The following is a 13,947-nucleotide window of genomic DNA, read 5'->3' as shown; positions in this document are numbered from 1 at the left end:
GCTATTGCAATAGGGTCTTGTAGAGGTAGACAGGGACCAAGGCACAAAAATGTTTTATGCTTTGTTTTCATTCTTTCTTCTTTAGGATCATTAGGGGTTTTAAGTAAGGGAGAGACACGATCAGTTAGCAATTTAGAAAGATAATTTTAGTGGCAGAACAAAAGATGGATTAGAGAGGTGAGAGGTGGGAGATATGCAGAGGTTGTGCTAATGGTGTGGTCAAGAAGTGACAAGTGGCCTAATTGGAGCCATGGTGGAAGAAGTGGCAAGGAGAGGGAAAATATGGGAAACATTTAGGAGGTGAATACACTAGGGCTTAAGGATGGATTGAATGTCAAGGTCGTGGAGGAAAGGGAGGCATCTAGGAGCATTTTCTGGGGTCTGGCTTCAGTACTACTGGTACCAGTCACTGAGGCAGGAAATATAGGAAGAATAATAAGGCCTTTTTTTTAGTTCTGTTTTAGTGAGGGGAGGCTGAGTTGAGTTTTGAGTATGTCCGTTTTAGTTGTTTGTCAGACATCCATATAGAGATGTTTGGCTGGCAGTAGTGTATATAACCAGGCTAGAGTTTTAAATGCAGGAGTTGTAGTCATATATGTGAAAATAAAACAAGAACACATACAATGTACCGATTAAGAGTATAGCTTTTGGGCTCATTTAACTTGGATTCACAGAGAAGGCAATGGCACCCCACTCCAGTACTCTTGCCTGCAAAATCCCATGGATGGAGGGGCCTGGTGGGCTGCCGTCCATGGGGTCGCTAGGAGTCGGGCACGACTGAGCGACTTCACTTTCACTTTTCACTTTCATGCATTGGAGAAGGAAATGGCAACCCACTCCAGTATACTTGCCTGGAGAATCCCAGGGACGGGGGAGCCTGGTGGGCTGCCGTCTATGGGGTTGCACAGAGTCGGACACGACTGAAGCGACTTAGCAGCAGCAGCAGCAGCAACTTGGATTCAAATCTCAGCTCCATCACATATTACCCAGAGTCATTGAGAAAAAATGTCTTCATCTACAGAGACAGAGTAAACATAGACAAGGTTGTTGTGAGGATTAAAGGAGGCAAGGTTTAGCAAAGAATCTAAAATTAATAAATTCTCAATAAATGGTAGATATTGTTACTAAATGATCAAGAAATAACAAAGAAGTAGACCAAAACCATGGAGCCAAGAAGTGGCCAAAAGGCACTTGAAAAGATGCTTAACATCACTAATCATCAGAGAAATGCAAATCAAAAGTACAATAAGATAGCACCCCACATCCATTAGGAGAGCTAGTATAAGAAGGAAAGAGAGAAAGAGAGAAAAGGAGGGAGGGAAAGAGGGAATAAAGAGAAAAAGGAAGGAAGGAAGGAAATAACAAGTGTTGGCAACAAAGTGGAGAAATTGAAACTCTTGTGTACTGTTGGGGGGATGGTAAAATAGAATAACCCCCATGGAAAACAGTAAAGATCCTCAAGAAATTTAAAATACAATCACCATATGATCCAGCAATTCCACTTCTAGGTATATATATCCAAAAATTTTTGAAATAGGGTCTCAAAGAGACATTTGCACATCCATGTTCATAGGAGTACTATTCACAATAGGTTGTCTGAGGAGGCCTTACAAATAGCTGAGAAAAGAAGAGAAGCAAAAGGCAAAGGAGAAAAGGAAAGATATACCCATCTGAAGGCAGAGTTCCAACAAATAGCAAGGAGAGAAAAGAAAGCCTTTCTAAGTGATCAATGCAAAAAGAAATAGAGGAAAACAGTAGACTGGGAAAGACTAGAGATCTCTTCAAGAAAATTACAGATACCAAGGGAACATTTCATGCAAAGATGGACACAATAAAGGACAGAAATGGTATGGACCTAACAGAAGCAGAAGATATTAAGAAGAGGTGGCAAGAATACACAGAAGAACTGTACAAAAATGATCTTCATGACCCAGATAACCACAATGGTGTGATCACTCACCTAGAGCCAGACATCATGGAGTCCAAAGTCAAGTGGGCCTTACGAAGCTTCACTACAAACAAAGCTAGTGGAGGTGATGGAATTCAAGGAATTGAATATAAGAGTCTGTTCTTATATATCACTCACTCATGAATATTAATTATATTCCTTGATATAAGTGAAATCAAGGAATCTTTTGTGATTGGCTTATTTCAATTAGCAAAATAACTTCAAAGTTCATACGTGTAGAAGCATGTGGTATGATTTCTTCCCTTTTAAAGGGTGAATAATAGTGTGTTAAATGTATCTGTCTCTATCACATTTTCTTTATCCATTCAACCATTAGTGAACATTTAGGTTGCTTCCACTTCTTCAGTCCAGTTCAGTCCCTCTGTCCTGTCTGACTTTTTGTGACCCCATGGACTGCAGCACACCAGGCTTCCCTGTCCATCATCAACTCCCAGAGCTTGCTCAAACTCATGTCCATCGAGTTGGTGATGCCATTCAACCATCTCAACTTCTGTCGTCCCCTTCTCCTCCTGCCTTCAATCTTTCCCATCATCAGGGTCTTTTCAAATGAGTCAGCTCTTCCCATCAGGTGTTTCAGCTGGTATCTGAAGGTATCTGTAACAGTCCAATTCCTAGAAACAGAAAGCAAAATGGTAGTTCACCAGGAACTGGGACAAGGGAAGAAAGGAGAATTGTTTAATGGGTACAGACTCAGTTTTGCAAAATGAAAAAATTCTGGAGATCTGTTACATAACAATTTGAATATATGTAACATTGACTGCAGCCATGAAATTAAAAGACACTTACTCCTTGGAAGAAAAGTTGTGACCAACCTAGATAGCATATTGAAAAGCAGAGACATTACTTTGCCAACAAGGGTCTGTCTAGTCAAGGATATGGTTTTTCCAGTGGTCATGTATGGATATGAGAGTTGGACTGTGAAGAAAGCTGAGTGCCGAAGAATTGATGCTTTTGAAGTGTGGTGTTGGAGAAGACTCTTGAGAGTCCCTTGGACTGCAAGGAGATCCAACCAGTCCATTCTGAAGGAGATCAGCCCTGGGATTTCTTTGGAAGGAATGATGCTAAAGCTGAAACTCCAGGACTTTGGCCACCTCATGCGAAGAGTTGACTCGTTGGCAAAGACTCTGATGCTGGGAGGGATTGGGGGCAGGAGGAGAAGGGGACGACAGAGGATGAGATGGCTGGATGGCATCACTGACTCGATGGACGTGAGTCTGAGTGAACTCCGGGAGTTGGTGATGGACAGGGAGGCCTGGCGTGCTGCGATTCATGGGGTCGCAAAGAGTCGGACATGACTGAGCAACTGTACACTTAAAAATGGTTAAGATGGTAAATTTTATATTATGCATTTTAGCACAATGAAAAGATTCATGAAAGAACATGGAGACAAAAGTACAGATTCCCGACAAACCAAGTGCAGTCTCAGCTATTAATATATTTACCATCTAGTGAGTTCCTGGGCAGCAAGAACTATGCTCTACTCACTGTTGTATCCTCAGCACCCAGCACAGTGTCTGGCAGAGCAGGCACTCAATAAATGTTGGATAATCTAATGTAAGGTGCCTACGAGCTACGTCGCGTCAGTCCTGTCTGACTCTTTGCGACCACATGGACTGTAGCCTGCCAGACTCCTCTGTCCATGGGATTTTCCAGGCAAGAATACTGGAATGGGTTGCCACTCCCTCCTCCAGGGCATCTTCCCCACCCAGGATTCAACCCATGCCTTCTGTCTCCTATATTGGCAGGCGGGTTCCTTACCTCTAGCGGCACCTGCAGTATATATCCTGTATTGGCAGGTGGGTTCTATATCACTACCGCCACATGGGGTATGTATCCTGTATTGGCAGGTGGGTTCTTTACCACAAGCTCCACCTGGGAAGCGCTGATAAGGTAGAAACCATAAGATAGAAAGAAATAGAAGACCGAGAAAGGGAGGACAAGGAGCATACAGAGATGAAGAGCCCAAAACAGGAAAGAAAGCATTGAGTCCTGGAAAAACCAGTATGTTTTAAATCAGACTAGGGAAAGGATATGCCTAGCGGAAGTGGTCGGTCCCGGGATCTATAAAGTGGGCAGATGTATTAAGCCAATCTTCTGGTCTTAGTGCAAACTCCACAATTACTCAGAGGCATGTGTTGAACAGAATCATAGCTCTTTGAGGGTCAGGAAGAATTAGAATTACAGGCAGCTATCCAGAGACAAGGGCTTTCCTAGTGGCTCAGTGGTAAAGAATCCGCCTGCCAATGCAGGAGATGTGAGTTCGATCCCTGAGTCGGGAAGATCCCCTGGAGAAGGAAATGGCAACCCACGCCAGTATTCCTGCCTGGGAACTCCCACGGCCAGAGGAGCCTGGTGGGCTACGGTCAAAAGTGTCGGACACGATTTGACGAATAAACAAGAACAATACATTGACATAACCTGATACATGGCTGCTGCTGCTGCTGCTGCTAAGTCGCTTCCGTCGTGTCCGACTCTGTGCGACCCCATAGACGGCAGCCCTCCAGGCTGCCCCATCCCTGGGATTCTCCAGGCAAAAATACTGGAGTGGGTTTCCGTTTCCTTCTCCAATGCATGAAAGGGAAAAGTGAAAGTGAAGTTGCTCAGTCGTGTCCGACTCTTAAGCGACCCCATGGACTGCAGCCTACCAGGCTCCTCCGTCCATGGGATTTTGCAGGCAAGAGTACTGGAGTGGGGGCTATTGGTTTCAGGTTGAAAGGTAATGTCAACTATGGTGGTCCTACACCAAGTCTTTTGGACCATTTCCCCATCTCACCTGGCCCTTGCGGCTTGGGCTCTGCGCATGCGCAGGAGGCCCCAGGTGGCGGCTAGTGTGGTCACAACGCCCCATCCCCTCACTTGAGGGCGACGCCCTTTGGGGAGGCGCCCTTTTAGGACGTCAGCACGGCAGCCTAGAACCCAGCATTGCGTGGGGCGTGGCCTGGAGGAGCCGTTACCCTAGTGACCACTGTCTGGGTTGCCCAGACTAGCTGCGGGCGTAGAGAGGGAAAGGTGTGCGCGAAGAGAAGAAACCGAGAAGGCTTGTGGCACCCTAGCCCCCGGCCCCCTGGGGGCTGATGGCTGTCCATGGACCGGTACCTCAATAACTGCTACAAGGCTGCCCAGGCCGCCGCCTCTAAGGCGGCCGCCAGCAGCCTAACTGCCAACAGGGAGCTGTGTGACTCTGTGAGTGGGGGCCGGTCGGTCATCCTCCTTCTCTTTCTTGCTCCAGGGCTGGGTCTTGGGAGGGAAGGAGGGCGGGCAGATGAAAGACTACGGGGGAGGACTCAGCAGAGCGGGGTGGGTCCTTGAACCTGGGTTTCTAAGCCAGTCCTCTGGTCTTAGTGCAAACTCCACAATTACTCAGAGGCGTGTGTTGAACAGAATCATAGCTCTTTGAGGGTCAGGAAGAATTAGAATTACAGGCAGCTATCCAGAGACAAGGGCTTTCCTAGTGGCTCAGTGGTAAAGAATCCGCCTGCCAATGCAGGAGATGTGAGTTCGATCCCTGAGTCGGGAAGATCCCCTGGAGAAGGAAATGGCAACCCACGCCAGTATTCCTGCCTGGGAACTCCCACGGCCAGAGGAGCCTGGTGGGCTACGGTCAAAAGTGTGGGACACGATTTGACGAATAAACGAGAACAATACATGGACAAAACCTGATACATTGCTGCTGCTGCTGCTGCTAAGTCGCTTCAGTCGTGTCCGACTCTGTGCCACCCCATAGACGGCAGCCCACCAGGCTGCCCCGTCCCTGGGATTCTCCAGGCAAAAATACTGGAGTGGGTTTCCGTTCCTTCTCCAGTGCATGAAAGGGAAAAGTGAAAGTGAAGTTGCTCAGTCGTGTCCGACTCTTAAGCGACCCCATGGACTGCAGCCTACCAGGCTCCTCCGTCCATGGGATTTTGCAGGCAAGAGTACTGGAGTGGGGGGCTATTGGTTTCAGGTTGAAAGGTAATGTCAACTATGGTGGTCCTACACCAAGTCTTTTGGACCATTTCCCCATCTCACCTGGCCCTTGCGGCTTGGGCTCTGCGAATGCGCCGGAGGCCCCAGGTGGCGGCTAGTGTGGTCACAACGCCCCATCCCCTCACTTGAGGGTGATGCCCTTTGGAGAGGCGCCCTTTTAGGTCGTCAGCAGGGCAGCCTAGAACCCAGCATTGTGTGGGGCGTGGCCTGGTGGAGCCGTTACCCTAGTGACCACTGTCTGGGTTGCCCAGACTTACTGCGGGCGTAGAGAGGGAAAGGTGTGCGCGAAGAGAAGAAACCGAGACGGCTTGTGGCACCCTAGCCCCCGGCCCCCTGGGGGCAGATGGCTGTCCATGGACCGGTACCTCAATAACTGCTACAAGGCTGCCCAGGCCGCCGCCTCTAAGGCGGCCGCCAGCAGCCTAACTGCCAACAGGGAGCTGTGTGACTCTGTGAGTGGGGGCCGGTCGGTCATCCTCCTTCTCTTTCTTGCTCCAGGGCTGGGTCTTGGGAGGGAAGGAGGGCGGGCAGATGAAAGACTACGGGGGAGGACTCAGCAGAGCGGGGTGGGTCCTTGAACCTGGGTTTCTAAGCCAGTCCTCTGGTCTTAGTGCAAACTCCACAATTACTCAGAGGCGTGTGTTGAACAGAATCATAGCTCTTTGAGGGTCAGGAAGAATTAGAATTACAGGCAGCTATCCAGAGACAAGGGCTTTCCTAGTGGCTCAGTGGTAAAGAATCCGCCTGCCAATGCAGGAGATGTGAGTTCGATCCCTGAGTCGGGAAGATCCCCTGGAGAAGGAAATGGCAACCCACGCCAGTATTCCTGCCTGGGAACTCCCACGGCCAGAGGAGCCTGGTGGGCTACGGTCAAAAGTGTGGGACACGATTTGACGAATAAACGAGAACAATACATGGACAAAACCTGATACATTGCTGCTGCTGCTGCTGCTGCTGCTGCTAAGTCGCTTCAGTCGTGTCCGACTCTGTGCGACCCCATAGACGGCAGCCCTCCAGGCTGCCCCGTCCCTGGGATTCTCCAGGCAAAAATACTGGAGTGGGTTTCCGTTCCTTCTCCAGTGCATGAAAGGGAAAAGTGAAAGTGAAGTTGCTCAGTCGTGTCCGACTCTTAAGTGACCCCATGGACTGCAGCCTACCAGGCTCCTCCGTCCATGGGATTTTGCAGGCAAGAGTACTGGAGTGGGGGGCTATTGGTTTCAGGTTGAAAGGTAATGTCAACTATGGTGGTCCTACACCAAGTCTTTTGGACCATTTCCCCATCTCGCTTGGCCCTTGCGGCTTGGGCTCTGCGCATGCGCCGGAGGTCCCAGGTGGCGGCTAGTGTGGTCACAACGCCCCATCCCCTCAGTTGAGGGCAACGCCCTTTGGGGAGGCGCCCTTTTAGGTCGTCAGCAGGGCAGCCTAGAACCCAGCATTGTGTGGGGCGTGGCCTGGTGGAGCCGTTACCCTAGTGACCACTGTCTGGGTTGCCCAGACTAGCTGCGGGCGTAGAGAGGGAAAGGTGTGCGCGAAGAGAAGAAACCGAGAAGGCTTGTGGCACCCTAGCCCCCGGCCCCCTGGGGGCTGATGGCTGTCCATGGACCGGTACCTCAATAACTGCTACAAGGCTGCCCAGGCCGCCACCTCTAAGGCGGCCGCCAGCAGCCTAACTGCCAACAGGGAGCTGTGTGACTCTGTGAGTGGGGGCCGGTCGGTCATCCTCCTTCTCTTTCTTGCTCCAGGGCTGGGTCTTGGGAGGGAAGGAGGGCGGGCAGATGAAAGACTACGGGGGAGGACTCAGCAGAGCGGGGTGGGTCCTTGAACCTGGGTTTCTAAGCCAGTCCTCTGGTCTTAGTGCAAACTCCACAATTACTCAGAGGCGTGTGTTGAACAGAATCATAGCTCTTTGAGGGTCAGGAAGAATTAGAATTACAGGCAGCTATCCAGAGACAAGGGCTTTCCTAGTGGCTCAGTGGTAAAGAATCCGCCTGCCAATGCAGGAGATGTGAGTTCGATCCCTGAGTCGGGAAGATCCCCTGGAGAAGGAAATGGCAACCCACGCCAGTATTCCTGCCTGGGAACTCCCACGGCCAGAGGAGCCTGGTGGGCTACGGTCAAAAGTGTGGGACACGATTTGACGAATAAACGAGAACAATACATGGACAAAACCTGATACATTGCTGCTGCTGCTGCTGCTGCTGCTGCTAAGTCGCTTCAGTCGTGTCCGACTCTGTGCGACCCCATAGACGGCAGCCCACCAGGCTGCCCCGTCGCTGGGATTCTCCAGGCAAAAATACTGGAGTGGGTTTCCGTTTCCTTCTCCAATGCATGAAAGGGAAAAGTGAAAGTGAAGTTGCTCAGTCGTGTCCGACTCTTAAGCGACCCCATGGACTGCAGCCTACCAGGCTCCTCCGTCCATGGGATTTTGCAGGCAAGAGTACTGGAGTGGGGGGCTATTGGTTTCAGCTTGAAAGGCAATGTCAACTAGGGTGGTCCTACACCAAGTCTTTTGGACCATTTCCCCATCTCGCTTGGCCCTTGCGACTGGGGCTTGCGCATGCGCAGGAGGTCCCAGGTGGCGGCTAGTGTGGTCACAACGCCCCATCCCCTCACTTGAGGGCGACGCCCTTTGGGGAGGCGCCCTTTTAGGACGTCAGCACGGCAGCCTAGAACCCAGCATTGCGTGGGGCGTGGCCTGGAGGAGCCGTTACCCTAGTGACCACTGTCTGGATGGCCCAGACTAGCTGCGGGCGTAGAGAGGGAAAGGTGTGCGCGAAGAGAAGAAACCGAGAAGGCTTGTGGCACCCTAGCCCCCGGCCCCCTGGGGGCTGATGGCTGTCCATGGACCGGTACCTCAATAACTGCTACAAGGCTGCCCAGGCCGCCGCCTCTAAGGCGGCCGCCAGCAGCCTAACTGCCAACAGGGAGCTGTGTGACTCTGTGAGTGGGGGCCGGTCGGTCATCCTCCTTCTCTTTCTTGCTCCAGGGCTGGGTCTTGGGAGGGAAGGAGGGCGGGCAGATGAAAGACTACGGGGGAGGACTCAGCAGAGCGGGGTGGGTCCTTGAACCTGGGTTTCTAAGCCAGTCCTCTGGTCTTAGTGCAAACTCCACAATTACTCAGAGGCGTGTGTTGAACAGAATCATAGCTCTTTGAGGGTCAGGAAGAATTAGAATTACAGGCAGCTATCCAGAGACAAGGGCTTTCCTAGTGGCTCAGTGGTAAAGAATCCGCCTGCCAATGCAGGAGATGTGAGTTCGATCCCTGAGTCGGGAAGATCCCCTGGAGAAGGAAATGGCAACCCACGCCAGTATTCCTGCCTGGGAACTCCCACGGCCAGAGGAGCCTGGTGGGCTACGGTCAAAAGTGTGGGACACGATTTGACGAATAAACGAGAACAATACATGGACAAAACCTGATACATTGCTGCTGCTGCTGCTGCTAAGTCGCTTCAGTCGTGTCCGACTCTGTGCCACCCCATAGACGGCAGCCCACCAGGCTGCCCCGTCCCTGGGATTCTCCAGGCAAAAATACTGGAGTGGGTTTCCGTTCCTTCTCCAGTGCATGAAAGGGAAAAGTGAAAGTGAAGTTGCTCAGTCGTGTCCGACTCTTAAGCGACCCCATGGACTGCAGCCTACCAGGCTCCTCCGTCCATGGGATTTTGCAGGCAAGAGTACTGGAGTGGGGGGCTATTGGTTTCAGGTTGAAAGGTAATGTCAACTATGGTGGTCCTACACCAAGTCTTTTGGACCATTTCCCCATCTCACCTGGCCCTTGCGGCTTGGGCTCTGCGAATGCGCCGGAGGCCCCAGGTGGCGGCTAGTGTGGTCACAACGCCCCATCCCCTCACTTGAGGGTGATGCCCTTTGGAGAGGCGCCCTTTTAGGTCGTCAGCAGGGCAGCCTAGAACCCAGCATTGTGTGGGGCGTGGCCTGGTGGAGCCGTTACCCTAGTGACCACTGTCTGGGTTGCCCAGACTTACTGCGGGCGTAGAGAGGGAAAGGTGTGCGCGAAGAGAAGAAACCGAGACGGCTTGTGGCACCCTAGCCCCCGGCCCCCTGGGGGCAGATGGCTGTCCATGGACCGGTACCTCAATAACTGCTACAAGGCTGCCCAGGCCGCCGCCTCTAAGGCGGCCGCCAGCAGCCTAACTGCCAACAGGGAGCTGTGTGACTCTGTGAGTGGGGGCCGGTCGGTCATCCTCCTTCTCTTTCTTGCTCCAGGGCTGGGTCTTGGGAGGGAAGGAGGGCGGGCAGATGAAAGACTACGGGGGAGGACTCAGCAGAGCGGGGTGGGTCCTTGAACCTGGGTTTCTAAGCCAGTCCTCTGGTCTTAGTGCAAACTCCACAATTACTCAGAGGCGTGTGTTGAACAGAATCATAGCTCTTTGAGGGTCAGGAAGAATTAGAATTACAGGCAGCTATCCAGAGACAAGGGCTTTCCTAGTGGCTCAGTGGTAAAGAATCCGCCTGCCAATGCAGGAGATGTGAGTTCGATCCCTGAGTCGGGAAGATCCCCTGGAGAAGGAAATGGCAACCCACGCCAGTATTCCTGCCTGGGAACTCCCACGGCCAGAGGAGCCTGGTGGGCTACGGTCAAAAGTGTGGGACACGATTTGACGAATAAACGAGAACAATACATGGACAAAACCTGATACATTGCTGCTGCTGCTGCTGCTGCTGCTGCTAAGTCGCTTCAGTCGTGTCCGACTCTGTGCGACCCCATAGACGGCAGCCCTCCAGGCTGCCCCGTCCCTGGGATTCTCCAGGCAAAAATACTGGAGTGGGTTTCCGTTCCTTCTCCAGTGCATGAAAGGGAAAAGTGAAAGTGAAGTTGCTCAGTCGTGTCCGACTCTTAAGTGACCCCATGGACTGCAGCCTACCAGGCTCCTCCGTCCATGGGATTTTGCAGGCAAGAGTACTGGAGTGGGGGGCTATTGGTTTCAGGTTGAAAGGTAATGTCAACTATGGTGGTCCTACACCAAGTCTTTTGGACCATTTCCCCATCTCGCTTGGCCCTTGCGGCTTGGGCTCTGCGCATGCGCCGGAGGTCCCAGGTGGCGGCTAGTGTGGTCACAACGCCCCATCCCCTCAGTTGAGGGCAACGCCCTTTGGGGAGGCGCCCTTTTAGGTCGTCAGCAGGGCAGCCTAGAACCCAGCATTGTGTGGGGCGTGGCCTGGTGGAGCCGTTACCCTAGTGACCACTGTCTGGGTTGCCCAGACTAGCTGCGGGCGTAGAGAGGGAAAGGTGTGCGCGAAGAGAAGAAACCGAGAAGGCTTGTGGCACCCTAGCCCCCGGCCCCCTGGGGGCTGATGGCTGTCCATGGACCGGTACCTCAATAACTGCTACAAGGCTGCCCAGGCCGCCACCTCTAAGGCGGCCGCCAGCAGCCTAACTGCCAACAGGGAGCTGTGTGACTCTGTGAGTGGGGGCCGGTCGGTCATCCTCCTTCTCTTTCTTGCTCCAGGGCTGGGTCTTGGGAGGGAAGGAGGGCGGGCAGATGAAAGACTACGGGGGAGGACTCAGCAGAGCGGGGTGGGTCCTTGAACCTGGGTTTCTAAGCCAGTCCTCTGGTCTTAGTGCAAACTCCACAATTACTCAGAGGCGTGTGTTGAACAGAATCATAGCTCTTTGAGGGTCAGGAAGAATTAGAATTACAGGCAGCTATCCAGAGACAAGGGCTTTCCTAGTGGCTCAGTGGTAAAGAATCCGCCTGCCAATGCAGGAGATGTGAGTTCGATCCCTGAGTCGGGAAGATCCCCTGGAGAAGGAAATGGCAACCCACGCCAGTATTCCTGCCTGGGAACTCCCACGGCCAGAGGAGCCTGGTGGGCTACGGTCAAAAGTGTGGGACACGATTTGACGAATAAACGAGAACAATACATGGACAAAACCTGATACATTGCTGCTGCTGCTGCTGCTGCTGCTGCTAAGTCGCTTCAGTCGTGTCCGACTCTGTGCGACCCCATAGACGGCAGCCCACCAGGCTGCCCCGTCGCTGGGATTCTCCAGGCAAAAATACTGGAGTGGGTTTCCGTTTCCTTCTCCAATGCATGAAAGGGAAAAGTGAAAGTGAAGTTGCTCAGTCGTGTCCGACTCTTAAGCGACCCCATGGACTGCAGCCTACCAGGCTCCTCCGTCCATGGGATTTTGCAGGCAAGAGTACTGGAGTGGGGGGCTATTGGTTTCAGCTTGAAAGGCAATGTCAACTAGGGTGGTCCTACACCAAGTCTTTTGGACCATTTCCCCATCTCGCTTGGCCCTTGCGACTGGGGCTTGCGCATGCGCAGGAGGTCCCAGGTGGCGGCTAGTGTGGTCACAACGCCCCATCCCCTCACTTGAGGGCGACGCCCTTTGGGGAGGCGCCCTTTTAGGACGTCAGCACGGCAGCCTAGAACCCAGCATTGCGTGGGGCGTGGCCTGGAGGAGCCGTTACCCTAGTGACCACTGTCTGGATGGCCCAGACTAGCTGCGGGCGTAGAGAGGGAAAGGTGTGCGCGAAGAGAAGAAACCGAGAAGGCTTGTGGCACCCTAGCCCCCGGCCCCCTGGGGGCTGATGGCTGTCCATGGACCGGTACCTCAATAACTGCTACAAGGCTGCCCAGGCCGCCGCCTCTAAGGCGGCCGCCAGCAGCCTAACTGCCAACAGGGAGCTGTGTGACTCTGTGAGTGGGGGCCGGTCGGTCATCCTCCTTCTCTTTCTTGCTCCAGGGCTGGGTCTTGGGAGGGAAGGAGGGCGGGCAGATGAAAGACTACGGGGGAGGACTCAGCAGAGCGGGGTGGGTCCTTGAACCTGGGTTTCTAAGCCAGTCCTCTGGTCTTAGTGCAAACTCCACAATTACTCAGAGGCGTGTGTTGAACAGAATCATAGCTCTTTGAGGGTCAGGAAGAATTAGAATTACAGGCAGCTATCCAGAGACAAGGGCTTTCCTAGTGGCTCAGTGGTAAAGAATCCGCCTGCCAATGCAGGAGATGTGAGTTCGATCCCTGAGTCGGGAAGATCCCCTGGAGAAGGAAATGGCAACCCACGCCAGTATTCCTGCCTGGGAACTCCCACGGCCAGAGGAGCCTGGTGGGCTACGGTCAAAAGTGTGGGACACGATTTGACGAATAAACGAGAACAATACATGGACAAAACCTGATACATTGCTGCTGCTGCTGCTGCTGCTGCTGCTAAGTCGCTTCAGTCGTGTCCGACTCTGTGCGACCCCATAGACGGCAGCCCTCCAGGCTGCCCCGTCCCTGGGATTCTCCAGGCAAAAATACTGGAGTGGGTTTCCGTTTCCTTCTCCAGTGCATGAAAGGGAAAAGTGAAAGTGAAGTTGCTCAGTCGTGTCCGACTCTTAAGTGACCCCATGGACTGCAGCCTACCAGGCTCCTCCGTCCATGGGATTTTGCAGGCAAGAGTACTGGAGTGGGGGGCTATTGGTTTCAGGTTGAAAGGTAATGTCAACTATGGTGGTCCTACACCAAGTCTTTTGGACCATTTCCCCATCTCGCTTGGCCCTTGCGGCTTGGGCTCTGCGCATGCGCCGGAGGTCCCAGGTGGCGGCTAGTGTGGTCACAACGCCCCATCCCCTCAGTTGAGGGCAACGCCCTTTGGGGAGGCGCCCTTTTAGGTCGTCAGCAGGGCAGCCTAGAACCCAGCATTGTGTGGGGCGTGGCCTGGTGGAGCCGTTACCCTAGTGACCACTGTCTGGGTTGCCCAGACTAGCTGCGGGCGTAGAGAGGGAAAGGTGTGCGCGAAGAGAAGAAACCGAGAAGGCTTGTGGCACCCTAGCCCCCGGCCCCCTGGGGGCTGATGGCTGTCCATGGACCGGTACCTCAATAACTGCTACAAGGCTGCCCAGGCCGCCACCTCTAAGGCGGCCGCCAGCAGCCTAACTGCCAACAGGGAGCTGTGTGACTCTGTGAGTGGGGGCCGGTCGGTCATCCTCCTTCTCTTTCTGCTCCAGGGCTGGGTCTTGGGAGGGAAGGAGGGCGGGCAGATGAAAGACTACGGGGGAGGACTCAG

The 13,947-nt window shown here is 53.0% G+C and overlaps 1 long non-coding RNA gene across 2 annotated transcripts; it reads right to left on the bottom strand.

Annotated features, from left to right (window-relative positions):
- Positions 1 to 765: 765 nt before the first annotated feature.
- Positions 766 to 4,845, bottom strand: LOC129639370 (uncharacterized). 2 transcript variants are annotated; one of them, XR_008708362.1, is made up of 3 exons: positions 4,743 to 4,845; positions 1,961 to 2,580; positions 766 to 1,015 (listed from the first exon to the last, which is right to left on the bottom strand). It is a non-coding gene; the product is annotated as an uncharacterized LOC129639370 (long non-coding RNA). The 2 variants fall into 2 exon arrangements; XR_008708361.1 differs by lacking the exon at positions 4,743 to 4,845 and adding an exon at positions 3,412 to 3,671.
- Between the last annotated feature and the right edge of the window lie 9,102 nt (positions 4,846 to 13,947).

This window comes from Bubalus kerabau, chromosome X (genome assembly GCF_029407905.1).
Source record: "Bubalus kerabau isolate K-KA32 ecotype Philippines breed swamp buffalo chromosome X, PCC_UOA_SB_1v2, whole genome shotgun sequence".
In the NCBI taxonomy this organism is placed as follows: Eukaryota; Metazoa; Chordata; class Mammalia; order Artiodactyla; family Bovidae; genus Bubalus; species Bubalus kerabau.
The sequence above is the reverse complement of the archived record's forward strand: the minus strand, read 5'-3'. Positions and strand labels throughout refer to the sequence as shown.